The following is a 14,394-nucleotide window of genomic DNA, read 5'->3' as shown; positions in this document are numbered from 1 at the left end:
GTTTTTTACTTATAACTTAATTAGCTAATGAAATGTCAGGCTTTTCTGTAAAAGGACATGGAACAAGTTACTTTATGCCACACTTGTTCTTTGGAGATTTAGTTCACTTTGCCCTAATAGCTTATATTTGGATGCTTATTATTAATATCACCCTATATTAACAATGCCCTTTGCTAGATTAGATTATTACATCATTTATTGAAATGTAGAAGTTTGTCTCAGGAGATAATATAGCATAAAGTACCACCAAATGCCTCAAGCTGAGAAAATATGGGTCATTCTAGTCATTAACAGAATTCTGTGCTGCATTCAGCTGTTAACTTGTTTATTCCTTGTTCCCTATGATTCAACATTACTCCAATAGATATTAATCCCAATAGCTTTCCATGTTTATTTAAGTCTCAAATTTGACTCAAATTTGTGTGTTTTAGGGTAATTTCAATATTTTGATGCAGTTACTGGTTTTTTTTTTTTTACCAAAATGAAAGCATTATGATTTATAACAACGGTATGCATGAAAGTTTCAAACTTTTAGTTTGAACCACCACCACAATGGGGCTTCTCTCCACCTTCATTCACATCCTATTGTCTGCCTGTAGGCCAATATCCTTCCCTGTGGTAATGTTCCTACTCAAAACAAAACTAGTTCTCAGTTTCTGTTTCTTTTGTGAATTTGTGAAAATTCTTGTATTTTTTGTTCTTTCTTATCTTTACAATATTTTCACTGTAGCTTTTTTTTTATGAAGGTGTTCCTAAATCTTCTAGTTATTTAAAGAGACTATTAAGGTAATTCTTTTTTCCATCTTAGAGGGTTTGTGAAGTATAAATGTGAAGTATCTTATGCTAGTGTTATTTTTATAATATCTGGCAAAACATTTGTCATGTTGACCCTAATTTCATTCTATCAAAATTAAATACTTTACCTCAAATTTTATTTTAAAAAAAAAATTGTGCAAAAAGTCATAACTTTAAATTACCTATTTTAAAAAAGGAAAATGGGAAAAATGTCCAATAAGTCTAATGTAAAAGATCTAAAATTCAGAATAAATTGTACTTTTCTAATGTGATTTTGTAAATCTTCCTAGATTATAATTTTAGACAGTCTAAGTTCACTCTGGAAAACTTTGAGTTTGAAACTGTATACAATTCCATATATAGCATATATGTATTGTTTACTTTAACACATATGAGTATGTTTATTTTAATAATTGACTAAAATAAGCTTCTGATACATGCTTGTTTCTTTCTATAAAAGTCAAAGCAATGTTCCCCCCCCCAAAAAAAAAAACAGTTACAAAGCTGTAAATGTTAAAATATTTCTCTTCTTGGATCATATGAAAGTTTTAAAACATAAATATGACAGGAATACTAGTATAGCAATTATAGTGCATTTCTTACATGTGTTCAACCTGGTTTCAAACCTTCCTAACCCCAACAAGTGTGATTCCTGAGTGCAGCGCCAGGAGTAAGCAAGCACTAAACACTACAGGGAGTGTCTGGCTCAAAATATAAAGAAATAAAATATTAAATAAATAAAAAATAAAAGCACCAATTACTATAAGTTTGTGAATAGATCCAACTAATGTCAATAAGTTATGAATTGAGAAAAATTACTCCCCTTTTTGACTTACTAATATGAACAATATGTTCCGATTGCTTTGACATGAAAATGCCTTTAATTTCATCATCCTCCCAATAAAATTAGTATTTCCTGGTATTCCATGATGCGTATTAAAATCCTTGTATGTATGTACCAGGGCATAGATTGGTTACAAGTACAAATTCTGACCATCAATTTGTTCGCAGGAGTTAAGTTGCCAATCAACCATGACAGAAATCAGTATGTGTGAATCAGATATGCTACATGGGAGCAGCCGGTAACAACATCCTTGTCATTCCTGATTTCTGCAGTAGAAGCTGGAGAATTGGTTTCTATGAATATAGAGCTGATCTTTCTGAGACACACGGCTACATTTTCACATCTCTGTCCCTCCCAGCAGCCCTTCCTCTGTGGAGGGTTTAAATTTAAAGCAAGTTTCTAAATCTTATGGAGGAAACTACCGAGTCATTCTGCTTAATCTCATTGAAGTTTGGAGCTCTGGCAATGGAAGTTTTTGAAGCATTCTTCATTTGAATGTATATATTTTTTTTCCACCTCTCACTCAATATGTGTTGACTCTTAGGGAAAGCACTTTGCAAAGCTAAGGCTTAGGCTTTTCAAACATCCATCTCACCAATCTGTTTCCGATGGGAGCATGCAACCCAGTTTTCTTTTGCCAACCATTAGCATTTTCCGATGTGTCTCTCCCTCTCCAGTTATTAGACTTGGCTTCTGCACAGTCTAGATAGTGCGTCTCACTGCATGTAGGTGCCTGCCTGGGAATCACCTGGGACCAGAGTTCCGCTTTCTGCACCTTATCATATCTGGAACACAGATTTCCTCTACTAACTCATCATATTTTGGCATCTGTGAATCACCCCCATGTTGTCATATTTGCGGTTACAAAGTAGTCAGTGGGACAAGAGCCAGCTACTTGAGGCACTGGCATTGGGGAGGGGGGGAAATGTCTGATTTCAGCATTATTCACTGGAAATGCTATTTATGAAAGCATTTACTTCACTTTCGACGAGGCCGGCAATCATTTTAATAGGCAATGCATAATCCAGCTTTTTGGAGGAAATGCTCATAAGTACTGAAGAGAGGGAAGGAATTGGTAATTGCTGAAAGCTACAGGTAAAATGGCAAGTGTAGAAATCCAGATATGATTAAAGAGACATGACTGGATTGTAAATACATCGCAAAGGTTCCCTCTAATTCAGTGGACACTAAGCAAGATTTGTGATCATTCCTTCAATTATATTAGGACTGATCATTTTAATTCATGGTCATAAACAGGTGAATTTAAATGGGCACAAATGACATTAAATAGAAAAGTGAATGAACTAACAGATAAATTCAAGGTAGTTACTGGAGAAGTATGGCCATGAAATTAGGAATTCTCAGCCTTAATAAGTTTGAATAAAAGGAAAACTCATCTTAAGCAAAAATAATTTTAAACATTTGGTATTTTTCTTTTTCTAGCACTACCGATTTATTAAAGACTAAGTAAGAAAACTTCTCATTGTTATAACTAATAAAATTCAATATTCATTAAAAGGGTCCTTTATTCTTAAATTTAAGGAGATAAGGTGAGTATTAACACACACAATAACACACAGTGGTTTCTAAGTATCTTCAGGTTCATCTAACTCAGTGTAAGAATGGCATTAAATTGAAGAGGTTTATTTTATTTTATTTTTTCAAAAAAATTTAACAAGGTTTACTGTTTTAGTCTGAGTGATTTTCAGTGACAAGCCTGCATTGTTCATCTAATTATACAAGAAAAGAAAAACATTTGTTTTCGAGGAAGTGTGATGATATTTCCTTAAGACAGCATTGATAAAAATTTTATTTCCTGAATAGTCCTGGTAATGGCATTCTTTGAAAATGGACTCTCAAAGGACTGTATACAGTTCAATAATTTGGGGAATTCTGCACATTCGAGGTTCACTTAGAGATTTATAATGAGCATTAGCTTTTAAAAGTGTCTGTGAAATCCTTCAATAAAAACACTTTGTACAAAAGCATTTTAAAATATACTTGGCCACAGACTTCCTTTTCCGTTTACCTACAGTAGCATCCCAGGGGAACACTTTTTCTTTGGGAAATCTACCTAACATGAAATAAAAAAGCACATTATGATGGCTTATAAAGATCTTTGTCTTTCTAATGCAGATAAATGGTAAGCTATATTTTGTACCCAATCATGTTTCTAGACATTTATTTATGTTTTGCCAGTCCTCGTTCAAAAAAGTATATTGTCTTTAAATAGCCTGTTACTTAATAGGGTGAAATTCTTACCTGTCTTACATTTGGGCTTCTCAGTCTTTTCAAGAATTGCACACACAGATATTTGAAGGAAGCATCTACATTTTTACTATTCCATGAGATAAAATCAAGCACATGTTTATGATTTATGAGAATGGTTTTGCCAAAATATACCCATATTAAGTATAGTGAACTTTGGAAATATGACAAAGATGAATGGCCCTAATATAAAAGGAATTTCTATAAGTAAATATGATAGGCTAAGAATCTATTAGAAAAAATAAAATGAAAAAAGAAAATTTATTCATAGAAGGATTCACATAGTCTATGTACAAACGTAAATCTACCTTATACAGCTAACATAAAATACAAATGAGAGTTATGATGAAATTGTGGTGGATTTTTTTGTTTGTTTATTTACCTACTTAAAAATTAGATGGCCAGAGTAAAGACTATTTCATCTCGATGTGTACTAATAGTAGTAAAGTGTTTGCCTTGTATGTAGTTGATCCCAGTTTAGTCCCTAGTTCTTCTTATGGTCTCATCAGCATTGCCAAGAGTGATTCATGAGTAGCATAGGATATAGAGCCCTCAAATAAAGTGTTCACATTTAGAACTGGTGGGAAATGAATCAAAATAAAGATAAGTCAGTTAAAAATCCTCCTTGTATCTACTTGTCTTTTTTTTTATTTAACTCACCTATCTTCTTAACATTTACTCTCTGTCTCGTTATACTCACATATTTACCTACCTGTCAACTCTTTGATGGCTCTTTCTTTTTTTAATTCTCTGTACTCTATGAACTCCAGTTTTCCAATCCTTCTTAATCAAAGTGTCCCTTCCATTTCTGTGATCCAGTACAACTAATCCTACTACTGCTAGACATGACACAGTGGAGAATAGAGTAGGATTTTGGGTCAGCACTACTTTTGGTACCATTAGAATTCTGAGTTGGCTACACCCTCCCAATGTTCTGAAGCTGTATTGGAATGTAGAAAACATAGTTTTAGCAGGAAGGTCATCCTGAATTTCCTCTGTCCCTTCAGAAATTACTTAACTCTTGACCTTGGTTATTTTCCCTCTGAGGCTTTTAGGACTTTTAGAGGCCATTCTTTTTTTCAGACAGAGCTGGGAGTGAATCTGTTTTCTGTGCTTGTTTGCCTCATCAAAGAACTTCCTCTGAACCAAATTTGTTCACTCATCTCCTGCTAGCACCACCTCTTCCTGTCAATTCAAACCTACTGTACTCAGCAGGTTTAATTTCTGCCTAATTGTCTCCTTCGCTGAATCCATTTTTTCCTGCTTAATTTCTGATTTGGAGTGAGTCCTAGCCTCTCTTATTCTTTCCAGAGAGAATATTTTCCATCTTCCTGAGGTCCAATTCATTTTTTTCTTACTCTAAATATATAGAGAACTCTAGCCTAATGATATTCAACACAGAGTAATAAGACATTCATTTGCCTATGCCTTGTTCATTCACTAACTAAAGTCAAGAGCATCAGAGATAGTTTAACTTCCCGTTCTTCCTGAACATCAGGTCTATATGCAGATGGTCCAAATGCAAACCTTAGTACTGTCTTGTCTTCTGAGTACCACGGAATAATAGATAACTCTCAAGCACAGAGCTGGGAGTAACTCTTGAGCGTCATTGGATGTGTCTTAAAAGCCAAATGCTAATTGAATTGTCAAGCGATATCATGAGATACCCTATAACAGATATCTACACAGGATACTCTCCATAAGGAACACAAACCTGGGTCTAAAAATACAGAATGTTGAGACCTGTAAACTCTGCAACTCTGCAACCATGCCTGTGGCATTTCTGATTTCACAACCCCTATACTGTGTGAGTGCTTTGGCTCTGATAGAATTCATGTCTCTCTCTAATCTCCTGGCAAATATCCATGTTATCACCCTCATTCCTAGAAGTTGTGCTGAAAATTCCTCTCTGGCTCTTACGTCTCACATGATAGAAAGTAACCAGAGCTCTACTTCCACTCTTCATCCAGCAGCCTCTTCTTTATTGTCCTCCAGCATCATGGTAGCTTCCTAGCCTCTTAGATTCTTTCCTAGCTTCATATTGCTGCACTACATTTCTGTTATTCAATCATCCAGAAGTGAACAAATCACTGTCCCTTCCTGATCTCAACATCTATCTGTTTTCATTTAGAAAATTGCACCATATGTAACTTGTTTATGTGCCCATATCACAGATGTATTAAAAAAAATCTTTCCACTTTGAACGCATTAATGCTCACAGTTTGAGTGTTACTTATCTCTCTATAAGCCCTTCATCCTAGGCTTATTTCTTGTATCTCTTAGAATCATTACTTCAAGTCATTCTTCTCTTTTCTTTCTTTTCTTATCTTTTTTTTTTGCTAAATCATTACTTCAATTCATTCTTCTCTTTTCTTTATTTTCTTTTCTTCTCTTTTCTTTTCTTTCTTTTGCTATCAGTATTTTCTTTCTTTTAATTTTAATCTTATTGAAAATATTGTGATTTACAAAGTCCTTCATAGTTAGGTTTTAAACATACAATGAATCAGGGCCAATTCCCCCACCAAATGTTTACCTCTCCACCAATTTTCCCAAAGTGCAGCCTATACCACCCTCCAGAATGCCGGTATAACAGATCATATTAAGTTTAAATGGTGAAAGTTTGGGTCTCTTGATTTCATTTATTTCTGTCCTATTTTAAGAACACCAATGCTTCTGACACAGCTTGGATCCTGGCCCCAATTCATTTGTATTTGTCTTTCTCCTCTTCCACTCAATTTCTTTCCTTTTCTTTGTTAAACTTGGGGGACAAGGATGTTCAAGACAATTCCCAGTTAGACCATTACATTTCTTCATGCAGTTGATGGAGATACTAAATATAAGTGATATCATTCTGTATTTATCCTTCTTCTGGCTTACTTCATTAAGCATTATATCTTCCATATTTATTCATGGAGCTTCAAATTGCCGATTGCATCATTCCTTATAGATAGATAATTAGTATTCCATTGAATATATGTACCACATCTTTATTATCCACTCATTTATTATTGGACATCTATTTTGATACCAAGTCTTGGCTATTATACTGAGTGCTGCAATGAATAGCAATGTGTATACATCCTTTTGGATGAATGTTTTTATGTTCTGGGAATAGATACATAAACGAGGGATTACTGGGTCATATGACAACTCAATGTTGAGTTTATTGAGAACCCTCCATACTTTTCTCCATAGTGGTTAAACAAGGTAGCATTCCCAACAGTGATTGAGAGTTCATTTTTCATAACATCCCTGCCAACAGAGATTATTCCTATAATTTTTCATGCTTGCTATACTCACTGGTGTAAGATGATATTTCAGTGTTGTCTTTTTTTTTGATTTTTTTTTAATTTATTTAAACACCTTAATTACATACATGATTGTGTTTGGGTTTCAGTCATGTAAAGAACACCACCCATTCAGTGTTGTCTTGATTTTAATTTCCCTAATAATAAGTGATGATGAGCATTTTTTATGTGTCTGCTGGCTGTCTGTTGGTCTAACTCAGATAAGTATTTGTTCATTTTCTCTTCCCATTTTTGATGAGGTTTTTAAGTTTGGGGGAGTTAACTTTTATGCATACTTTGTATATCCTAGATATCAATTATTTGATGTGTTGAATGCAAAATTTTCCCCCTTTTATTTAGCTGTCTTCTAATTGTAGCCTATGATCTTTTGTGGGATTTTTTTTTTTTTTGCCCTAGAAAACTTTTTTGTGTGATATAATTCCATTCATTCAAGGTTTGATACTATAGCTCTTGCATTCTGGCTTCCTATCATTTAAGACTTCTTGATGTGTAAGACTTGGAGTATCTTTGCCTGTTTACTCAATGAATGTTATGGAACTATGGTCTAATCTCAAGGTCTTTAATCCACTTTGCATTGACTTTTTGTGTAAGTTGTGAGATATAGATTAACTCTTAAATTATTAGATATGATTATCCAATTATCCAGCACCATTTGTTGAAAGAAACTACCTTATTTCATTTCAAATTCTTGATTTCCTTTGTCATATGATTAATTGAACCACAAATACTGGAGGGTTTGTCAATGAATATTCTATTCTGACCTATTGTTCAGAAAGAATGTCTTGGTTCTAATACCATGCTATTTTGATTACTATGGCTTTAAAATAGAGCTCCTAATTAGATAATGTGATGCCGCCTAGTTTTATGTTTTTCAATATAGATTTGACTATCCTAGGTCTTTTATGGTTCCACACAAACTTTATAATTGATTTTTCTAAGTCCTTGAAAAATGTTGCCTGAATTTGAATAGGGAACACATTGAATTTATATAGTAGTTTAGGTAAAATGGTCATTTTGATGATATTCATTCTTTCAATCCATGAGCGTAAAATATTTCCATATCACTAGGTTTTCTTCAATTTCTTTCTAAAGTGATTTTGAACTTTTTGTGGTATAGGTCTCCCATCTCTCTTGTTAGGTTAATTTCTAGGTACTTGATAGTTTTGTACATTGTTTTAAATGGGATGGTCTGTTTAATATCTTTCTCCTCGGAATTGTTATTTTTATAAAGGAGTTTGCAATTGTCCTTTGTGTATTGACTTTGTAGTCAGTCATTTTGCTGTATCGGTTTATTGGCTTTATTTTTTTTGTGGACTGTTTAGGGTCTTCAATGTATATCATCATGTTATCTGCAAATAGAAATAGTTTAAATTCTTTTTTTCTGATCTTTCTTTCATCTTTTTCTTTCTCTCTTTTCTTCCTTCCTTCTTTCTTACTTTCTTTCTTTCTTTCTTTCTTTCTTCCTTTCTTTCTTTCTTTCTTTCTTTCTTCCTTCCTTCCTTCCTTCCTTGCTTCTTTCTTTCTTTCCTTTCTCTCTTTCTTTCTCTCTCTCTCTTTCTTTCTTTCTCTCTCTCTATCTCTCTCTATCTCTCTCTTTCTTTCTCTCTCTCTCTCTTTCTTTCTTTTTTCTTTCTTTCTTTCTTTCTTTCTCTCTTTCTTTCTCTCTCTCTTTCTTTCTCTCTTTCTTTCTTTCTTTCTTTCTTTCTTTCTTTCTTTCTTTCGGTTCTTTCTTTCTTTCTTTCTCTTCTTTTTCTTTATTTCTTTCTTTCTTTCTTTCTCTTTCTTTCTTTCTTTTTCTTTCTTTCTTTCTTTCTTTTTCTTTCTTTCTTTCTTTCTTTCTTTCTTTCTTTCCTTTCTTTCTTTCTCTTTCTTACCCTGGGAGTACTCAGGAATGACTACTGGCTCTGCATTCAGGAATTATTTAGGTCAAGTGTCAGGCCAAGTGTCCTATCTACAGTACTGCCACACTGGCTATCATTCTTTTCTTTCTTTTTTTTTTTTCAATTTGAATTTCATTTCATAATTTCTTTTTTGTTTAATTTTTTAATTTATTTAATCACCTTAATTACATACATGATTGTGTTTGGGTTTCAGTCATGTAAAGAACACCACCCATCACCAGTGCAACATTCCCATCACCAATGTCCCAAGTCTCCCTTCTCCCCACCCGACCCCCGCCTGTACTCTAGACAGGCTCTCCATTTTCCTCATACATTCTCATTATTTGGACAGTTCAAAATGTAGTTATTTCCCTAACTAAACTCATCACTCTTTGTGGTGAGCTTCCTGGGGTGAGCTGGAACTTCCAGCTATTTTCTCTTTTGTGTCTGAAAATTATTATAACAAGGGTGTCTTTCATTTCTCTTAAAACTCATAGATGAGTGAGACCATTCTGCGTTTTTCTCTCTCTCTCTCTGACTTATTTCACTCAGCATAATAGATTCCGTGTACATCCATGTATAGGAAAATTTCATGACTTCATCTCTCCTGACAGCTGCATAATATTCCATTGTGTATATGTACCACAGTTTCTTTAGCCATTCGTCTGTTGAAGGGCATCTTGGTTGTTTCCAGAGTCTTGCTATGGTAAATAGTGCTGCAATGAATATAGGTGTAAGGAGGGGGTTTTTGTATTGTATTTTTGTGTTCCTAGGGTATATTCCTAGGAGTGGTATAGCTGGATCATATGGGAGCTCGATTTCCAGTTTTTTGGAGGAATCTCCATATCGCTTTCCATAAAGGTTGAACTAGACGGCATTCCCACCAGCAGTGGATAAGAGTTCCTGTCTCTCCACATCCCCGCCAACACTGTTTATTCTCATTCTTTGTGATGTGTGCCATTCTCTGGGGTGTGAGGTGGTATCTCATCGTTGTTTTGATTTGCATCTCCCTGATGATTAGTGATGTGGAACATTTTTTCATGTGTCTTTTGGCCATGTGTATTTCTTCTTTGTCAAAGTGTCTGTTCATTTCTTCTCCCCATTTTTTGATGGGGTTAGATGTTTTTTTCTTGTAAAGTTCTGTCAGTGCCTTGTATATTTTGGAGATTAGCCCCTTATCTGATGGGTATTGGGTGAATAGTTTCTCCCACTCAGTGGGTGGCTCTTGTATCCTGGGCACTATTTCCTTTGAGGTGCAGAAGCTTCTCATCTTAATATATTCCCATCTGTTAATCTCTGCTTTCACTTGCTTGGAGAGTGCAGTTTCCTCCTTGAAGATGCCTGTAATGTCCTGGAGTGTTTTGCCTATGTGCTGTTCTATATATCTTATGGTTTTGGGGCTGATATCGAGGTCTTTAATCCATTTGGCTTTTACCTTCGTACATGATGTTAGCTGGGGGTCTAAGTTCAATTTTTTGCAAGTGGCTATCCAATTGTGCCAACACCACTTATTGAAGAGGCTTTCCCTGCTCCATTTAGGATTTCCTGCTCCTTTATCAAAAATTAGGTGGTTGTGTGTCTGGGGAACATTTTCTGAGTATTCAAGCCTATTCCACTGATCTGAGGACCTATCCTTATTCCAATACCATGCTGTTTTGATAACTGTTGCTTTGTAGTACAGTTTAAAGTTGGGGAAAGTAATTCCTCCCATATTCTTTTTCCCAATGATTGCTTTAGCTATTCGAGGGTGTTTATTATTCCAAATGAATTTCAAAAGTGTCTGATCCACTTCTTTGAAGAATGTCATGGGTATCTTTAGAGGGATGGCATTAAATCTGTATAATGCCTTGGGGAGTATTGCCAGTTTGATGATGTTAATCCTGCCAATCCATGAGCAGGGTATGCGTTTCCATTTCCGTGTGTCCTCTCTTATTTCTTGGAGCAGAGTTTTATAGTTTTCTTTGTATAGGTCCTTCACGTATTTAGTCAAGTTGATTCCAAGATATTTGAGTTTGTGTGGCACTATTGTGAATGGGGTTGTTTTCTTAATGTCCATTTCATCCTTATTACTATTGGTGTATAGAAAGGCCATTGATTTTTGTGTGTTAATTTTGTAGCCTGCCACCTTGCTATATGAGTCTATTGTTTCTAGAAGCTTTTTGATAGAGTCTTTAGGGTTTTCTAAGTAGAGTATCATGTCATCTGCAAACAGTGAGAGCTTGACTTCTTCCTTTCCTATCTGGATTCCCTTGATATCCTTTTCTTGCCTAATCGCTATAGCAAGTACTACCAGTGCTATGTTGAATAGGAGTGGTGAGAGAGGACAGCCTTGTCTTGTGCCAGAATTTAGAGGCAAGGCTTTCAGTTTTTCTCCATTGAGGATAATATTTGCCACTGGCTTGTGGTAGATGGCCTTATCAAATGCTTTCTCTGCATCTATTGATATGATCATGTGGTTTTTATTTTTCTTGTTATTGATGTTGTGTATTATGTTGATAGATTTACGGATGTTAAACCAGCCTTGCATTCCTGGGATGAAACCTACTTGATTGTAGTGGATGATCTTTTTAACGAGGCATTGAATCCTATTTGCCAGGATTTTGTTGAGGATCTTTGCATCTGCATTCATCAGTGATATTGGTCTGTAATTTTTTTTTTTTGGTAGCGTCTCTGTCTGGTTTAGGTATCAAGGTGATGTTGGCTTCATAAAAGCTATTTGGAAGTGTTTCTGTTTGTTCAATTTCATGAAAGAGTCTTGCCAAGATTGGCAGTAGTTTCTCTTGGAAAGTTTGATAGAATTCATTAGTGAATCCATCTGACCTGGGCTTTTGTTTTTCGGCAGACATTTGATTACTGTTTTAATTTCATCAATGGTGATGGGGGTGATTAGATATGCTACATCCACTTCCTTCAACCGTGGAAGATTATAAGAGTCCAAGAATTTATCCATTTCTTCCAGGTTCTCATTTTTAGTGGCGTAGAGTTTTTCAAAGTAGTTTCTGATTACCCTTTGAATCTCTGTCATATCAGTAGTGATCTCTCCTTTTTCATTTCTGATACGAGTTATCAAGTTTCTCTCTCTCTCTTTCTTTGTTAGGTTTGCCAGTGGTCTATCAATCTTGTTTATTTTTTCAAAGAACCAACTTCTGCTTTCGTTGATCTTTCGGATTGTTTTTTGAGTTTACACTTCGTTGATTTCTGCTCTCAGCTTTGTTATTTCCTTCTGTCTTCCTATTCTTGGGTCCTTTTGTTGAGCATTTTCTAGTTCTATTAGCTGTGTCATTAAGCTACTCAGGTAAGCTCCTTCTTCCTTCCTGATGTGTGCTTGCAAAGCTATAAATTTTCCTCTCAGTACTGCTTTTGCTGTGTCCCATAAGTTCTGATAGTTTGAGTCTTTATTGTCATTTGTTTCCAGGAACCTTTTGATTTCCTCCTTGATTTCATCTCGGACCCACTGGTTATTGAGCATGAGGCTGTTTAACTTCCAGGTGTTAAAGTGTTTCTTCTGAGTCCCTTTGGAGTTCACAAATAATTTCAGAGCCTTGTGGTCAGTGAAGGTAGTCTGCAAAATTTCTATCCTCTTGATCTTATGGAGGTATGTTTTATGTGCCAGCATGTAGTCTATCCTGGAGAATGTCCCATGTACATTGGAGAAGAATGTGTATCCAGGTTTCTGGGGATGGAGTGTCCTATATATATCCACTAGGCCTCTTTCTTCCATTTCTCTCCTCAGGTCTAGTATATTCTTGTTGGGTTTCAGTCTGGTTGACCTATCCAGTGTTGACAAAGCCGTGTTAAGGTCCCCCACAATTATTGTGTTGTTGTTGATATTATTTTTCAGATTTGTCATCAGTTGTATTAAATATTTTGCTGGCCCCTCATTCGGTGCATATATGTTTAGGAGAGTGAATTCTTCCTGCACTATGTACCCCTTGATTAATATAAAATGTCCATCTTTGTCCCTTACAACCTTCCTGAGTATAAAGTTTGCATTATCTGATATTAGTATGGCCACTCCAGCTTTTTTATGGTTGTTGTTTGCTTGGATAATTTTTCTCCAGCCTTTTATTTTGAGTCTATATTTGTTCTGACTATTCAGGTGCGTTTCTTGTAGGCAGCAGAAGGTTGGATTGAGTTTTTTGATCCATTTAGCCACTCTGTGTCTCTTAACTGGTGCATTTAGTCCATTGACGTTGAGAGAAAGAATTGTTCTGGGATTTAACGCCATCTTTATTTCAAAATTTGGTGTGTCTTTTGGGTAGTCTTGTCTTAGATTAGGTCTTTCAGTTTTTCTCTTAAGACTGGTTTTGTGTCTGTGAAGTTTCTGAGCTGTTTTTTGTCTGTGAAGCCATGTATTCTTCAGTCAAACCGGAAAGTGAGTTTTGCTGGGTATAGTATTCTGGGTGAAGCATTCATTTCATTCAGTCTTGTCACAATATCCCACCACTGCTTTCTGGCATTGAGTGTTTCTGGTGACAGTCTGCTGTAAATCTTAGGGAAGCTTGCTTGAACGTGATTTCCCCTTTTGATCTTGCTGTTTTCAGAATTCTGTCTCTATCTGTGGGATTTGTCATTGTGACTAGGATGTGTCTTGGGGTGGTTTTTCTGGGGTCTCTTTTGGTTGGTACTCTTTGGGCATGCAGGATATGATCATATATATTCTTTAGCTCTGGAAGTTTCTCTTTAATGATGTTCTTGACCGTTGATTCTTCCTGGAAATTTTCTTCCTGGGTCTCTGGGACTCCAATGATTCTTAAGTTGTTTCTGTTGATCTTATCATAGACTTCTATTTTCATCTGTTCCCATTCTTTGACTAATTTTTCTATTGTCTGCTCATTTGCTTTAAGTTTTTTTGTCCAATCTCTCCTGCTGTATGGAATTGTTATGTATCTCATCTTCCACAGCACCAAGTCTATTCTCAGCTTCTGATACCCTGTCCCAGAGCTTATCCATTTTGTCATTCACTTCGTTTACTGACTTTATCAGTCCTGTTAGTTGACATGTTATTTCAGTTTGGAGTTTTGTGATTTCTGTCTTCATATTTTCTTGGTTCTTATTAGTGTTCTGTTCAACTCGATCCATGGTTTCTTGGAGTCCGTTGAGCATCTTCCATATTGCTAGTCTAAAGTCCTTATCTGAGAGGTTGATTAGTTGGTTGGTCATTATCTGGTCCTCAGAATTGTCATCTTCATTCTCTATGTCTGATGCTGGCCTGCGTTGTTTCCCCATTGTCACACTTGTATTGTGGGTTTTTCTACATGTTGTGGTGGTATTCATTGTCTATATGATGCAGGCAGCA

This window comes from Suncus etruscus, chromosome 4 (genome assembly GCF_024139225.1).
Source record: "Suncus etruscus isolate mSunEtr1 chromosome 4, mSunEtr1.pri.cur, whole genome shotgun sequence".
Lineage (NCBI taxonomy): Eukaryota > Metazoa > Chordata > Mammalia > Eulipotyphla > Soricidae > Suncus > Suncus etruscus.
Note: the sequence above shows the minus strand (reverse complement) of the source record.